Below are 16,319 nucleotides of genomic sequence, written 5' to 3' on the forward strand. Positions count from 1 at the left end.
ATTGATCTGTGTGTGAGTCTACGGGTCTCACTGTGAGTACGGATCTGTGTGTGAGTCTACGGGTCTCACTGTGAGTATGGATCTGTGTGTGAGTCTACGGGTCTCACTGTGAGTATGGATCTGTGTGTGAGTCTTTGGGTCTCACTGTGAGTATGGATCTGTGTGTGAGTCTACGGGTCTCACTGTGAGTATGGATCTGTGTGTGAGTCTACGGGTCTCACTGTGAGTATGGATCTGTGTGTGAGTCTATGGGTCTCACTGTGAGTATTGATCTGTGTGTGAGTCTACGGGTCTCACTGTGAGTATGGATCTGTGTGTGAGTCTACGGGTCTCACTGTGAGAATGGATCTGTGTGTGAGTCTATGGGTCTCACTGTGAGTATGGATCTGTGTGTGAGTCTATGGGTCTCACTGTGAGTATGGATCTGTGTGTGAGTCTATGGGTCTCACTGTGAGTATGGATCTGTGTGTGAGTCTATGGGGCTCACTGTGGGTATGGATCTGTGTGTGAGTCTATGGGTCTCACTGTGAGTATGGATCTGTGTGTGAGTCTATGGGTCTCACTGTGTGTATGGATCTGCGTGTGAGTCTATGGGTCTCACTGTGAGTATGGATCTGTGTGTGAGTCTATGGGTCTCACTGTGAGTATGGATCTGTGTGTGAGTCTACGGGTCTCACTGTGCGTATGGATCTGTGTGTGAGTCTACGGGTCTCACTGTGAGTATGGATCTGTGTGTGAGTCTATGGGTCTCACTGTGAGTATGGATCTGTGTGTGAGTCTACGGGTCTCACTGTGAGTATGGATCTGTGTGTGAGTCTATGGGTCTCACTGTGAGTATTGATCTGTGTGTGAGTCTACGGGTCTCACTGTGAGTATGGATCTGTGTGTGAGTCTACGGGTCTCACTGTGAGTATGGATCTGTGTGTGAGTCTATGGGTCTCACTGTGAGTATGGATCTGTGTGTGAGTCTATGGGTCTCACTGTGAGTATGGATCTGTGTGTGAGTCTATGGGTCTCACTGTGAGTATGGATCTGTGTGTGAGTCTATGGGGCTCACTGTGGGTATGGATCTGTGTGTGAGTCTATGGGTCTCACTGTGAGTATGGATCTTTGTGTGAGTCTATGGGTCTCACTGTGTGTATGGATCTGCGTGTGAGTCTATGGGCCTCACTGTGAGTATGGATCTGTGTGTGAGTCTATGGGTCTCACCGTGTGTATGGATCTGCGTGTGAGTCTATGGGTCTCACTGTGTGTATGGATCTGTGTGTGAGTCTATGGGTCTCACTGTGAGTATGGATCTGTGTGTGAGTCTATGGGTCTCACTGTGAGTATGGATCTGTGTGTGAGTCTACGGGTCTCACTGTGAGTATTGATCTGTGTGTGAGTCTACGGGTCTCACTGTGGGTATGAATCTGTGTGTGAGTCTATGGGTCCCACTGTGGGTATGGATCTGTGTGTGAGTCTATGGGTCTCACTGTGAGTATAGATGTGTGTTTGTGAGTCTACGGGTCTCACTGTGAGTATGGATCTGTGTGTGAGTCTATGGGTCCCACTGTGGGTATGGATCTGTGTGTGAGTCTATGGGTCTCACTGTGAGTATTGATCTGTGTGTGAGTCTATGGGTCCCACTGTGGGTATGGATCTGTGTGTGAGTCTACGGGTCTCACTGTGAGTATGGATCTGTGTGTGAGTCTATGGGTCCCACTGTGGGTATGGATCTGTGTGTGAGTCTACGGGTCTCACTGTGAGTATGGATCTGTGTGTGAGTCTACGGGTCTCACTGTGAGTATGGATCTGAGTGTGAGTCTAAGGGTCTCACTGTGGGTATGGATCTGAGTGTGAGTCTATGGGTCTCATTGTGAGTATGGATCTGTGTGTGAGTCTATGGGTCCCACTGTGAGTATGGATCTGTGTGTGAGTCTATGGGTCTCACTGTGAGTATAGATGTGTGTGTGTGAGTCTACGGGTCTCACTGTGAGTATGGATCTGTGTGTGAGTCTATGGGACTCACTGTGGGTATGGATCTGTGTGTGAGTCTATGGGACTCACTGTGAGTATGGATGTGTGTGTGAGTCTATGGGTCTCAATGTGGGTATGGATGTGTGTGTGAGTCTACTGGTCTCATTGTGAGTATGGATGTGTGTGTGAGTCTACGGGTCTCACTGTGAGTATTGATCTGTGTGTGAGTCTATGGGTCTCACTGTGAGTATTGATCTGTGTGTGAGTCTACGGGTCTCACTGTGAGTATGGATCTGTGTGTGAGTCTATGGGTCTCACTGTGAGTATGGATCTGTGTGTGAGTCTATGGGTCTCACTGTAAGTATGCATCTGTGTGTGAGTCTACGGGCCTCACTGTGAGTATGGATCTGTGTGTGAGTCTATGGGTCTCACTGTGAGTATTGATCTGTGTGTGAGTCTATGGGTCTCACTGTGGGTATGGATCTGTGTGTGAGTCTATGGGTCTCACTGTGAGTATGGATCTGCGTGTGAGTCTACGGGTCTCACTGTGAGTATTGATCTGCGTGTGAGTCTATGGGTCTCACTGTTAGTATGGATCTGTGTGTGAGTCTATGGGCCTCATTGTGAGTATTGATCTGTGTGTGAGTCTATGGGTCTCACTGTGAGTATGGATTTGCGTGTGAGTCTATGGGTCTCACTGTGAGTATGGATCTGCGTGTGAGTCTATGGGTCTCACTGTGAGTATGGATCTGCGTGTGAGTCTATGGGTCTCACTGTGAGTATGGATCTGTGTGTGAGTCTACGGGCCTCACTGTGAGTATGGATCTGTGTGTGAGTCTATGGGTCTTACTGTGAGTATGGATCTGCGTGTGAGTCTATGGGTCTCACTGTGAGTATGGATCTGCGTGTGAGTCTACGGGTCTCACTGTGAGTATGGATCTGTGTGCGAGTCTACGGTACTCACTGTGAGTATGGATCTGTGTGTGAGTCTATGGGTCTCACTGTGAGTATGGATCTGTGTGTGAGTCTATGGGTCTCACTGTGAGTATGGATCTGTGTGTGAGTCTATGGGTCTCACTGTGAGTATGGATCTGTGTGTGAGTCTATGGGCCTCATTGTGAGTATTGATCTGTGTGTGAGTCTATGGGTCTCACTGTGAGTATGGATCTGCGTGTGAGTCTATGGGTCTCACTGTGTGTATGGATCTGCGTGTGAGTCTATGGGTCTCACTGTGTGTATGGATCTGTGTGTGAGTCTATGGGTCTCACTGTGAGTATGGATCTGCGTGTGAGTCTATGGGTCTCACTGTGAGTATGGATCTGCGTGTGAGTCTATGGGTCTCACTGTGAGTATGGATCTGTGTGTGAGTCTACGGGCCTCACTGTGAGTATGGATCTGTGTGTGAGTCTATGGGTCTTACTGTGAGTATGGATCTGCGTGTGAGTCTATGGGTCTCACTGTGAGTATGGATCTGCGTGTGAGTATACGGGTCTCACTGTGAGTATGGATCTGTGTGCGAGTCTACGGGACTCACTGTGAGTATGGATCTGTGTGTGAGTCTATGGGTCTCACTGTGAGTATGGATCTGTGTGTGAGTCTATGGGTCTCACTGTGAGTATGGATCTGTGTGTGAGTCTATGGGTCTCACTGTGAGTATGGATATGTGTGTGAGTCTATGGGTCTCACTGTGAGTATGGATCTGAGTGTGAGTCTATGGGTCTCACTGTGGGTATGGATCTGTGTGTGAGTCTATGGGTCTCACTGTGAGTATGGATCTGTGTGTGAGTCTATGGGTCTCACTGTGAGTATGGATCTGTGTGTGAGTCTATGGGTCTCACTGTGAGTATAGATCTGTGTGTGAGTCTATGGGTCTCACTGTGGGTATGGATCTGTGTGTGAGTCTACGGGCCTCACTGTGAGTATGGATCTGTGTGTGAGTCTATGGGTCTCACTGTGAGTATGGATCTGCGTGTGAGTCTATGGGTCTCACTGTGAGTATGGATCTGTGTGTGAGTCTATAGGTCTCACTGTGAGTATGGATCTGTGTGCGAGTCTATGGGACTCACTGTAAGTATGGATCTGCGTGTGTGAGTCTATGGGTCTCACTGTATTGATCTGTGTGTGAGTCTATGGGTCTCACTGTGTGTATGGATCTGTGTGTGAGCCTATGGGTCTCACTGTGGGTATGGATTTGTGTGTGAGTCTATGGGTCTCACTGTGAGTATCGATCTGTGTTAGTCTATGGAACTCACTGTGAGTATGGATGTGTGTGTGTGTCTATGGGTCTCAATGTGAAGATGGATTTGTTTGTGAGTCTATGGGTCTCACTGTGAAGATGGATCTGTGTGTGAGTCTACGGGTCTCACTGTGAAGATGGATCTGTGTGTGAGTCTACGGGTCTCACTGTGAAGATGGATCTGTGTGTGAGTCTACGGGTCTCTTTGTGAGTGAAGAGGAGTAGGAAACTGGTTTTCGCACTGTTGACTGTTATGTTATCCGACTCTCTGTTGCATTACATTACATTTCAACGTATACTAGATTTGTGTTTCTTTTTCATTTATACCTGATGATGATTGCTTGCGTTGCAATCGAAACGTCGTATGCTAGTGTTTAATTTATTATTTTCTCTTTTTACGTGACTTTACCGAAAGAACCAAAGAGTAATTCCTGCCGTCACGAAAGCTCCAAATTAAGTTGCCCCCTCTGTCCCCTTGTTAACAAGTGCGCCGCCTCTGTCGCAGACTTCCCCCACGATCCGACCCCTCGACCGAACACAACAGGGTTGCAGGGATGTCCGTGTCCACAGCTGCGACGAGTCGGCATGAGCGTGAGCGGGTTAAGGGTCCCCGCCCTGTGGCCAAGTCCTCGGCCGATGCGGCGGCTGCGTCTTCAGCCACGAACGCCGATGGCTCCGGTGCTGGCGTCCCGGTCACCTGTAGTCCTGCAGGATGGACAGTGGCTGCATCGTGAGTCGGACGCGTAGCAGGCCGCGAGTGTGACAACCTCTTCCCACCCGGCCGAACTGACGATGTAGGTGGTGAAGGTGGCGATGCTCGTAGGGGCAGCTCGCCCACGACTTAACGTTTTAGCCTAGAGGGGTGAACGTAACACCGACGCTTTCCCAACTGAATGGGAACACATTGAGGTTTCAATACCTGCGATGACATCGTCCAGATAGAGGAGGCACGACTCCCACTGCAATCCCGCAAGTTCCAGCTCCATAAATCGCTGGAAAGTGGCGGGAGCCGTCTCTAAACCTATCGGCAAACAGTTTAAATGAAAGGCCTTGAGGCGCTCTGAAGGCCGTTTTCGGTCTGGATTTGGCATCTAGTGGTAGCTGCCAGAATCCCGCCAAGAGGTCTCGTGTGGAGAAAATTGTAGCTCCTGCGAGTGCATCTGTAATAAAAGACTCCATCAGGCACTGCTGGTCTCCGCTTGTCTTTTATTCAGGTTCTTCTCCGCACCCCACTGGTCTCCTCCACGGACCAGCGTCTCCTCTCGCGTGCCCCGCATGCTCCCTTGTCAGCTCCTTCTCATGCGCGCCCCGCACGCGCTCCATTAGTCGCTCCGCTCTCCCCGCTCCGCACACCGCTGGCCGACGGTGTGCCGAAGCGCCATCAGCCACGTGGCTGATGGCGCGGCGGCCACCCAACGTGGTCCCGCTTCTTCACCCCATCAACTGGCCCCGATCCCTTCCGGGCTCCCCTCTATAACCTCTCTCCCACGTGACCCTGACTCCTCCCTTCCAGATCGTCACATCCGGCCTTCCCATTGCGCCCTGCTGGCTCCACCTCCATTCACCTCGCTTCCCATTGGAGCTGCCGAGGTGAACGTCGGCCCCTCCCACACGCCCCCCATACCGGGCTCCGCCCCCCATACCCCGGGTCGTGTGATTGGGCCAGAGTCCAGCAGCAACCCCATTTACGCTCGCATTACACATCCAATTAGTCATCTATGCGCGGACGGAGGATCGAACACCTCCGCCATCTCCTTGTAGACGCCCTGCAGCGATCCTCTTTTTGCAGGCGGAATCCGGTCGAACACTGCCAGTGCGGGGTCGTCCAACACAGTGGGCAGCGTTGTCAGGGCTTGTTCCTCCATCCACCTCATTGCCCGGGCGACCGTCTCGAACCGGCGGATGAAAGTGTGCAATTCTCCTGATCTGGACGCGAACCTCTGTGTCGCGTTAATTCTAGAATTTATCTTACTTGATACAGCCATCGTGCTGTGACGGTTCCACCTGAAGACGGAGGCTTGTGTTGCCTCCGAAACGTCGTGATTTTTATTTTATTTTTTATTTTACTTTTATTAATTTTAATTATAATTTTTTACCTACGTGACTTTACCAAAAAAACCTCTGTATCGCGTTAATTCTAGAATTGATCTCACTTGATACAGCCATCGTAATGTGACGGTTCCACCTGAAGACGGAGGCTTGTGTTGGCTCCGAAACGTCGTGATTTTTATTGTATTTTTTACTTAACTTTTATAAATTTTTATTTAAATTTTTTACCTATGTGACTTTACCGAAAAAACCTCTGTATCGCGTTAATTCTAGAATTGATCTCACTTGATACAGCCATCGTAATGTGACGGTTCCACCTGAAGACGGAGGCTTGTGTTGGCTCCGAAACGTCGTGATTTTTATTGTATTTTTTACTTAACTTTTATAAATTTTTATTTAAATTTTTTACCTACGTGACTTTACCGAAAAAACCTCTGTATCGCGTTAATTCTAGAATTGATCTCACTTGATACAGCCATCGTAATGTGACGGTTCCACCTGAAGACGGAGGCTTGTGTTGGCTCCGAAACGTCGTGATTTTTATTGTATTTTTTACTTAACTTTTATAAATTTTTATTTAAATTTTTTACCTACGTGACTTTACCGACAAAACCTCTGTGTCGCGCCCAGTTGGCGGCTCCAACCAGGTCCTCCTTCCGCGGACTGCCTCGGCTGAGTTTCGGTCTGAATCTCTTTCCCAACCTGTGTCCTTGCCCCTTGTCCGGTCAGCTGCTCTCCGCTGCGCTCCAGTCGTTCATTTCCCCGGGTTGCCGCTGCTGTCGGAGGATATCGGGAGGATATCAGACCGGAGTGTTCTGTTCTCCCAGGCTCCGCGTAGACGTATGGTCAGCGGCGTCGCTGATGCTGCTCCATCTCCTGAGTGCCGGGTCGGGAAGTCTGACCGTGGCCCCCGTCCCCTCGCTGGGGAGACGGTGCGGCTCGTTCGACCTCAGGACCCAGCCGGCAAAGCAGCGGATCCATACTCCGATCCCTAGCGGATGATGTGCGGTGGCCGGGTTGGCGGAGGAGGAAGGTGCCCGCACACGGGAAGAGCAGCCGCCACGGATCCCGTCGATGAGACAGGGGACGAGTCCCGACTCATCGGTTCCATTTCCAAGCAAATATTGTCCCGGGCACCTGGAGCAACTTCTGTCTGAGTGTTTCCCCCTTGAGATCTTGCGTCGGCTGAGGCGAAACCTCCCACCGCTGCCACCAGACGAGTCGGAGACTGGTTTACGCACTGGTTTATTCTTCAACCCACAGCCACACCAGAGGCCGCAACCAGGTACCCGATACCCGAACCCTACTCGATACCCGGCTACCCGTACCCGGCCGGGTACGGGTAGCCGTTTACGACCCTGGTGCGGCCGGGTACGGGTAGGCCGTGAGTCACCGGTGAGTAACTGTTTGTCACTCATTTCGGGTAGGGTACGGGTACGGCAAGCGTACGGGTACCCATGCCCGGCCGGGTACGGGTACGGGTACCCGTTTGCGACCCTGGTATGGCCGGGTACGGGTAAGGAATCAAAACCGGTTTGCGACCTCTGAGCCACACTCGTTCCTAAAACCAACTGCGAACAAGCGTCTCACAGCCCCTTTAGAACCCTCCAGCCCCGCCCTCGTTCCCAATACACTTCCTTGTCTCGCACGCCGGGTCCGTGTAACGTCAGTGACCTTTAACCCTTGACCCCCCGTCTAGTGTATTCCCGTGCGCGTGATTGGTGTGTGCTATGCTGAGTTGCGGAGATTTCGTGTCTGCGTGGTGCGAGTGCGTGAGGATGGCTCGCAGATCCTTTACATGAGTATGGATCTGTGTGTGAGTCTGTGGGTGTCACTGTGAGTATGGATCTTTATGTAAGTCTATCGGTTTTTGTGTGTTCTATGGGTCTCTATGTGAGTTTGGATATCCGTGTGATTCTATATGTGAGTCTATGGCTGTCTATTTGTCTATGGGTCTCTGTGTGAGTCTATGACTCTCTGTGTGTCTAGGTATCTCTATGTGAGTCTGGTTCTCTATGTAAGTCGATGGGTCTCGGTTTGTGTGTCGATGGGTCTCTGTGTGAGTCTATAGCTCTCTGTGCGAGTTTACGAGTCTATATATGAGTATGGGTCTGTGTGTGTGTCGATGGGTCTCTGTGTGAGTCTATAGCTCTCTGTGCGAGTTTACAACTCAGATATGAGTATGGGTCTGTGTGTGTATATATTGGTCTCTGTCTGAGTCGATGGCTCTCTGTGCGAGTTTACGGGTCTGAATATGAGTATGAGTCTGTGTGTGTATCTACGGGTCTCTGTGTGAGTCTATGGCTCCTTGTGCGAGTTTACGGGTCTATGTATGGGTCTGTGTGTGTATCTATGGGTCTCTGTCTGAGTCGATGGCTCTCTGTACGAGTTTACTGGTCTGTATATGAGTATGAGTCTGTGTGTGTATCTATGGGTCTCTGTCTGAGTCTATGGCTGTCTGTGCGAGTTTACGGGTCTATGTATGGGTCTGTGTGTGTATCTATGGGTCTCTGTCTGAGTCGATGTCTCTATGTGCGAGTTTACAAGTCAGATATGAGAATGGGTCTGTGTGTGTATCTATGGGTCTCTGTCTGAGTCTAAGGCTCTCTGTGCGAGTTTACAAGGCAGATATGAGTATGGGTCTGTGTGTGTATCTATGGGTCTCTGTGTGAGTCGATGGCTCTCTTTGCGAGTTTACTGGTCTGTATATGAGTATGGGTCTGTGTGTGTATCTATGGGTCTCTGTGCGAGTTTACAAGGCAGATATGAGTATGGGTCTGTGTGTGTATCTATGGGTCTCTGTCTGAGTCAATGACTCTCTTTGCGAGTTTACAATTCAGATATGAGTATGGGTCTGTGTGTGTGTCTATGGGTCTCTGTCTGAGTCTATGGCTCTCTGTGCGAGTTTACAAATCTATATATGCGTATGTGTCTGTGTGTGTATCTATGGGTCTCTGTCTGAGTCGATGGCTCTCTGTGCGAGTTTACTGGTCTGGATATGAGTATGGGTCTGTGTGTGTATCTATTGGTCTCTGTCTGAGTCAATGGCTCTCTGTGCGAGTTTACAAATCAGATATGAGTATGGGTCTGTGTGTGCATCTATGGGTCTCTGTGTGAGTCGATGGCTCTCTGTGCGAGTTTACTGGTCTGTATATGAGTATGGGTCTGTGTGTGTATCTATGGGTCTCTGTTTGAGTCCATGGCTCTCTGTGCGAGTTAACAAGTCAGATATGAGTATGGGTCTGTGTGTGTATCTATGGGTCTCTGTGTGAGTCGATGGCTCTCTGTGCGAGTTTACAATTCAGATATGAGTATGGGTCTGTGTGTGCATCTATGGGTCTCTGTGTGAGTCGATGGCTCTCTGTGCGAGTTTACTGGTCTGTATATGAGTATGGGTCTGTGTGTGTATCTATGGGTCTCTGTTTGAGTCCATGGCTCTCTGTGCGAGTTTACTGGTCTGTATAGGAGTATGGGTCTGTGTTTGTTTCTATGGATCTCTGTCTGAGTCTTTGGCTCTCTGTACGAGTTTACGGGTCTGTATATGAGTATGGGTCTGTGTGTGTGTCTATGGATCTCTGTCTGAGTCTATGGCTCTCTGTACGAGTTTACTGGTCTGTATATGAGTATGGGTCTGTGTGTGTATCTATGGGTCTCTGTCTGAGTCTATGGCTCTCTCTGCGAGTTTACTGATCTGTATATGAGTATGGGTCTGTGTGTGTGTCTCTGGGTCTCTGTCTGAGTCTATGGCTCTCTGTGCGAGTTTACTGGTCTGTATAGGAGTATGGGTCTGTGTGTGTATCTATTGGTCTCTGTTTGAGTCGATGGCTCTCTGTGCGAGTTTACAAGTCAGATATGAGTATGGGTCTGTGTGTGTATCTATGGGTCTCTGTGTGAGTCGACGAGTCTATATATGAGTATGGGTCTGTGTGTGTATCTATGGGTCTCTGTGTGAGTCGATGGCTCTCTGTGCGAGTTTACTGCTCTGTATATGAGTATGGGTCTGTGTATATATGGGTCTCTGTGTGAGTCTTTGGCTCTCTGTGCGAGTTTATGGGTCTATATATGAGTATGGGTCTGTGTGTGTATCTATGGGTCTCTGTCTGAGTCTATGTCTCTCTGTACGAGTTTACTGGTCTGTATATGAGTATGGGTCTGTGTGTGTGTCTATGGGTCTCTGTCTGAGTCTATGGCTCTCTCTGCGAGTTTACTGATCTGTATATGAGTATGGGTCTGTGTGTGTGTCTCTGGGTCTCTGTGTGAGTCTATGGCTCTCTGTGCGAGTTTACTGGTCTGTATAGGAGTATGGGTCTGTGTGTGTATCTATTGGTCTCTGTTTGAGTCGATGGCTCTCTGTGCGAGTTTACAAGTCAGATATGAGTATGGGTCTGTGTGTGTATCTATGGGTCTCTGTGTGAGTCGACGAGTCTATATATGAGTATGGGTCTGTGTGTGTATCTATGGGTCTCTGTGTGAGTCGATGGCTCTCTGTGCGAGTTTACTGCTCTGTATATGAGTATGGGTCTGTGTATATATGGGTCTCTGTGTGAGTCTTTGGCTCTCTGTGCGAGTTTATGGGTCTATATATGAGTATGGGTCTGTGTGTGTATCTATGGGTCTCTGTCTGAGTCTATGTCTCTCTGTACGAGTTTACTGGTCTGTATATGAGTATGGGTCTGTGTGTGTGTCTATGGGTCTCTGTCTGAGTCTTTGGCTCTCTGTGCGAGTTTACTGGTCTGTATATGAGTATGGGTCTGTGTGTGTATCTATGGATCTCTGTCTGAGTCGATGGCTCTCTGTGCGAGTTTACTGGTCTGTATATGAGTATGTGTCTGTGTGTGTCTCTGGGTCTCTGTGTGAGTCTTTGGCTCTCTGTGCGAGTTTACTGGTCTGTATATGAGTATGAGTCTGTGTGTGTATCTATTGGTCTCTGTCTGAGTCGATGGCTCTCTGTGCGAGTTTACAAGTCAGATATGAGTATGGGTCTGTGTGTGTTTCTATGGATCTCTGTATGATTCTATGGCTCTCTCTGGGAGTTTTCGAGTCTATATATGAGTATGGGTCTGTGTGTGTGTCTTTGGGTCTCTGTGTAAATCCTCCTCCTCATCTCCAGCGGGACGCGATAATTAATTCCGTTCTGATCTTCGCCAGGGCCACGCGCGTTTCTCCGTTATGAATGGCTCCGCGCGGTGAGTCGTGCGATGGATGACCGGTGGCGCCGTCGGATGGCCGCGATGGAAATCGGAAGATGAGAGAGAGAGAGAAGCGAGGGCATTACCGTGACCACACGAGAGAGAGAGAGCGGAAGAGAGAGAGAGAGCGAGAGAGAGCGAGTGTGCAGTGAAAATTCCATCATTAGCCTAAAAAATATCGGGACCTTAATGGAAAAATTATCTCGGCCATCTTGACTGCAAATATGCCGTGTAATTTATATCGTGTGTGTCCGTGTCTATATGTATATGTGTGCGTCTGTACATACGTGTGTGTGTGTGTGTGTCTGTTAAGGCTACCCGTGGGATCTTTGTTTTTGTGCCTGTGAGCGGTGGTGCAGTGGTTAGCGCGCTGGGAGCACGAAGACCCGAGTTGACCCGAGTGATGATTTTCCAAACCGGTCCTTGGGCTCCCCTAGGTCTACTCAGTCTCAAATGGGTCCCTGGTGCGGTGCGTAGGGGGGAGACAAAGGCGGCCGGGCGTGGTGCTGGTCACCCACCCCCTCGTGTGCCACAGTGTCGGCTTTCATAGGTGTTAATCGCGAACAGCACTTGCCCTAACAGTCTGTTACATGCTATACGGGGGATCTTTGTCTTTGTGTTTAGTGTAGCGGTTAGCGCTACGCTGGGTTACGAACCCGGCGACCCGAGTTCTATTCCCGCTCACGGCCACCAACATCAGTGACGATTATCCGAACCGGTCCTGGGCGTCCCCTAGGTCGACTCAGCCTCAAATGAGTACCTGGTGCGGCGTGTAGCAATCATCGCTCCGCGGGAGACAAAGGCGGCCGGGCGTGGTGTTGGCCACCCACTCCCTTGCGTGCCGTGCCGGCCTTCATAGGTGCTGCTCGCTAACAGCAGTGAGCTCATGTCCCGCTCTTTTACAGAGCTGACCTGGCTATCACGAATGATAACCTCCTCAAGCAAGTGGCTTTTCATCATCATCATCGGAGAGTCGGAGAATAATCCACGCGGCCAGGGGAGAGAGGGAGACACGCAAACTCCAACTATACAACAGCAGGCATTGTCAGGATCGGGATCGAACCCACGACCTCCTGCACACCAGGCGAGGTAGTCAACATCTCCTAGCCACTGTGATGATGATGACGAGAGAGAGACACGCAAACTCCAAATATACAGCAGCAGGCATCGCCAGGTTCGGGATCGAACCCACGACTTCCTGTGTACCAGGCGAGGTAGTCAACAACTCTTAGCCACTGTGATGATGATGACGAGAGAGGGAGAAACGCAAACTCCAAATATACAGCAGCAGTCATCGTCAGGATCGGGATAGAACCCACGACCTCCTGTATACCAGGCGAGGTAGTTAACATCTCCTAGTCACCGTGATGATGATGAAAGAGAGACACGCAAATTCCAACTATATAACAGCAGGCATTGTCAGGGTTGGGATCGAACCCACGACCTCCTGTATTCCAGGCGAGGTAGTTAACATCTCCTAGAAAAAGTGATGATGTTGACGAGAGAGAGAGGCACGCAAACTCCAAATATACAGCAGCAGGCATCGTCAGGGTCAGGATCGAACCCACGACCTCCTGTATTCCAGGCGAGGTAGTTAACATCTCCCAGCCACCGTGATGTTTATGAGAGAGAGACACGCAAACTCCAAATATACAGTAGCAGGTATCGTCAGGTTCGGGGTCGAACCCACGACCTCCTGTGTACCAGGCGATGTAGTTAACATCTCCTAGTCACTGTGGCACTCACCGCACCGTCACCCAACCCAGACCCTCCTCCTCCGCCCCCACCACAAAAAAAACCTTCCGCTTCGGGGCATCGAACGAGCGGCTATAACTCTGCCATCTCCAATTCAGCCTTCACTCCACATACCCCCCCCCCCCCACAACCCACATCCCCCACAACATCACCCCCCCCCCTCCATTCACCCACCCACAACCACACAGCACCCAGCTGAGCTGACCTTCCCTGCGGGCTAAACGCTTTGAGCTGTAGTGGAGGGACGAATGGATCGATGGCCCCGTTAATTATTACTGATGTAGCCCCCCCCACGCACCCGCCCCCACACCACCGCTACCCCCCCGCCCCTTCCACCCCCCACCACCGCCAAACATTGCCTACATTTGTACCCGTGTATTATTTACGTGGCTGGGAGATGTTAACTACCTCGCTTGGTATACAGGAGGTCGTGTGTTCGATCCACACCTTGACGCTTTCTGCTGTATATTTGGAGTTTGCGTGTCTCTCTCTTATCATCATCATCACGGTGGCTAGGAGATGTGAACTACCTCGCCTGGTGTACAGGAGGTCGTGGGTTCGATTCTGACCCTGACGACGCCTGCTGTTGTATATTTGGAGTTTGCGTGTCTCTCTCTCTCATCGTCATCACGGTGGCTAGGAGATGTTGACTACCTCGCCTGGTATACAGGAGGTCGTGGGCTCGATTCTGACCCTGACGATGCCTGCTGCTGAATATTTGGAGTCTGAGGTGTCTCTCTCATCATCATCACGGTGACTAGGAGATGTTAACTACCTCCCCTGGTATGGAGGAGGTCGTGGGTTCGATTCTGACCCTGACGACGCCTGCTGCTGTATATTTGGAGTTTGCGTGTCTCTCTCTCTCATCATCATCATCACGGTGACTAGGAGATGTTGACTACCTCGCTTGGTTGACAAGAGGTCGTGGGTTCGATTCTGACCCTGACGATGCCTGCTGTTGTATATTTGGAGTTTGCGTGTCTCTCTCTCTCTCATCATCATCACGGTGACTAGGAGATGTTGACTACCTCGCCTGGTATACAGGAGGTCGTGGGCTCGATCTTCCTCCGGTTTTTCGTTTTCCCCTCCACATTTTGTGTAATCGACATCAACACGCGTTTAGCGTCATTCACATGCCACTACACATTTCCAGACGATGACGACGACGATGATATTAGTGCAATTCTCCGAGCCATCGTTCGCGATAGCCCAGGGTCGCTGAACTATTTTTATTATTATATCCCAGTAGAGGTGGTGGTGCCTCTTAACTGGTTAAACTTAAAACAATAGTTAGTTATACTCTTTGGGTCTATCGGTAAAGTCACGTAGTTAAAAATAAAATAAAACAAAACAAATCACGACGTTTCGATTGCAACACAAGCAATCTTCATCAGGCGTGAAACCACAGCAAAAAAAAAATGCTGAAGTGGGCGATTTTATATTCTTGGTTCTTTCGGTAAAGTCACGTAGAAGGGAAATTATAAAAGAATAAATATAAACGATACAATTCTCACGACGTTTCGATTGCAACACAAGCATTCATAATCAGGTGTGAAAACCACGGCAAGATTTTTTTTTTTTAAGTGACGGTTTTTTTCAAAACGTCGTGAGAATGTTATTGTTTTATTTTCATTATTTTATTATTCCCTTCTACGTGACTTTACCGAAAGAACCAAGAATACGAACCCCCTGCAGTCACGAAAGCTTTAAATTGAGCGAGTTTAGTTGAGGCTTACTATCGCCAAAGAACGAGACAAGCCGCAGGGCACCACAGTCAGTCCGCTGAAGTTGTGATGACAAATCAGTGAGGACTAGAGCGGCGGGGGCAGTCGTGTCCCCACTCTAGTAACGCTAGATACGTTAGTTATTTTAGTCATGCTAGTTATACTAGTTACACTAGTTACACATGTTACGCTCTTCATGCTAATTAGGGACTTCACGCCACCGCCTGTGCTAATGTTTGAATGTTGAACCTCTTTCGCACCATACGTAGGAAACAGTGCTCATAAGAGAGATGCGGGGGTGGGAGCAACGCCACTAAACTCAATATGTGTAGGTGGATGTGCGTGTACGTGTGTGTAGCGGTTAGCGCGCTGCGCTATGAACCTGGCGACCCGGGTTCGATTCCCGCTCACGGCTAACACCAGTGACGATTATCTGAACCGGTCCTGGGCCTCCCCTAGGTCGACTCAGCCTTAAATGAGTACCTGGTGCGGTGTGTAAACATCGCCACTGGGGAGACAAAGGCGGTCGGGCGTGGTGCTGGCCACCCACCCCCTCGTGTACCGTTCCGGCCTTCATAGGTGCTCGCTAACAGCACTTGCCCCTACAGCCTGTTCAGGCTATACGGGGGATCTTTGTCTTTGTCTTTGTACGTGTGTGTGGACGTGATGTGCGTGTACGTGTGTGTGGACGTGTGTGTACGTGTATGTGTGTGTGCGTGTGTGTGTACGTGTGTGTTGTGGGGAGCGGTAGTGTAGCGGTTAGCGCGCTGCGCTATGAACCTGGCGACCCGGGTTCGATTCCCGCTCACGGCTAACACCAGTGACGATTATCTGAACCGGTCCTGGGCCTCCCCTAGGTCGACTCAGCCTTAAATGAGTACCTGGTGCTGTGTGTAAACATCGCCACTGGGGAGACAAAGGCGGTCGGGCGTGGTGCTGGCCACCCACCCCCTCGTGTACCGTTCCGGCCTTCATAGGTGCTCGCTAACAGCACTTGCCCCTACAGTCTGTTCAGGCTATACGGGGGATCTTTGTCTTTGTACGTGTGTGTGGACGTGATGTGCGTGTACGTGTTTGTGCGCGTACTTGTGGAGGAGGCTCGTGAAGGACGCTACTGGGCAGTTGGAGGCGTTCTCCCTCCAGCAACAACGGAGGGTGGAGGAGCGACGCTCACAACAACGAACGGAGCGCTGGGTGGCTAAGGCACAGCAAGTTGGCACAGTAGGGGGCACAGGTGGTGCATCAGCCAGTCATCTCAGTCGTCTCAGTCAGTCGACCCGTGGCACCTGCTGGATCTGTCCCCGTGACCTGCCAGCGGGCGTTTGACACTTCACGTGGCATCAACGTGCACCTAGCCTGGCACAAAGCCCGTGGTGACGTCACCGCCACCTAGTGGCGAATGGCGGT

The sequence above is a fragment of the Lethenteron reissneri genome, chromosome 68 (assembly GCF_015708825.2).
Source record: "Lethenteron reissneri isolate LAM-NWPU_2019-01 chromosome 68, ASM1570882v1, whole genome shotgun sequence".
Taxonomy (NCBI): domain Eukaryota; kingdom Metazoa; phylum Chordata; class Hyperoartia; order Petromyzontiformes; family Petromyzontidae; genus Lethenteron; species Lethenteron reissneri.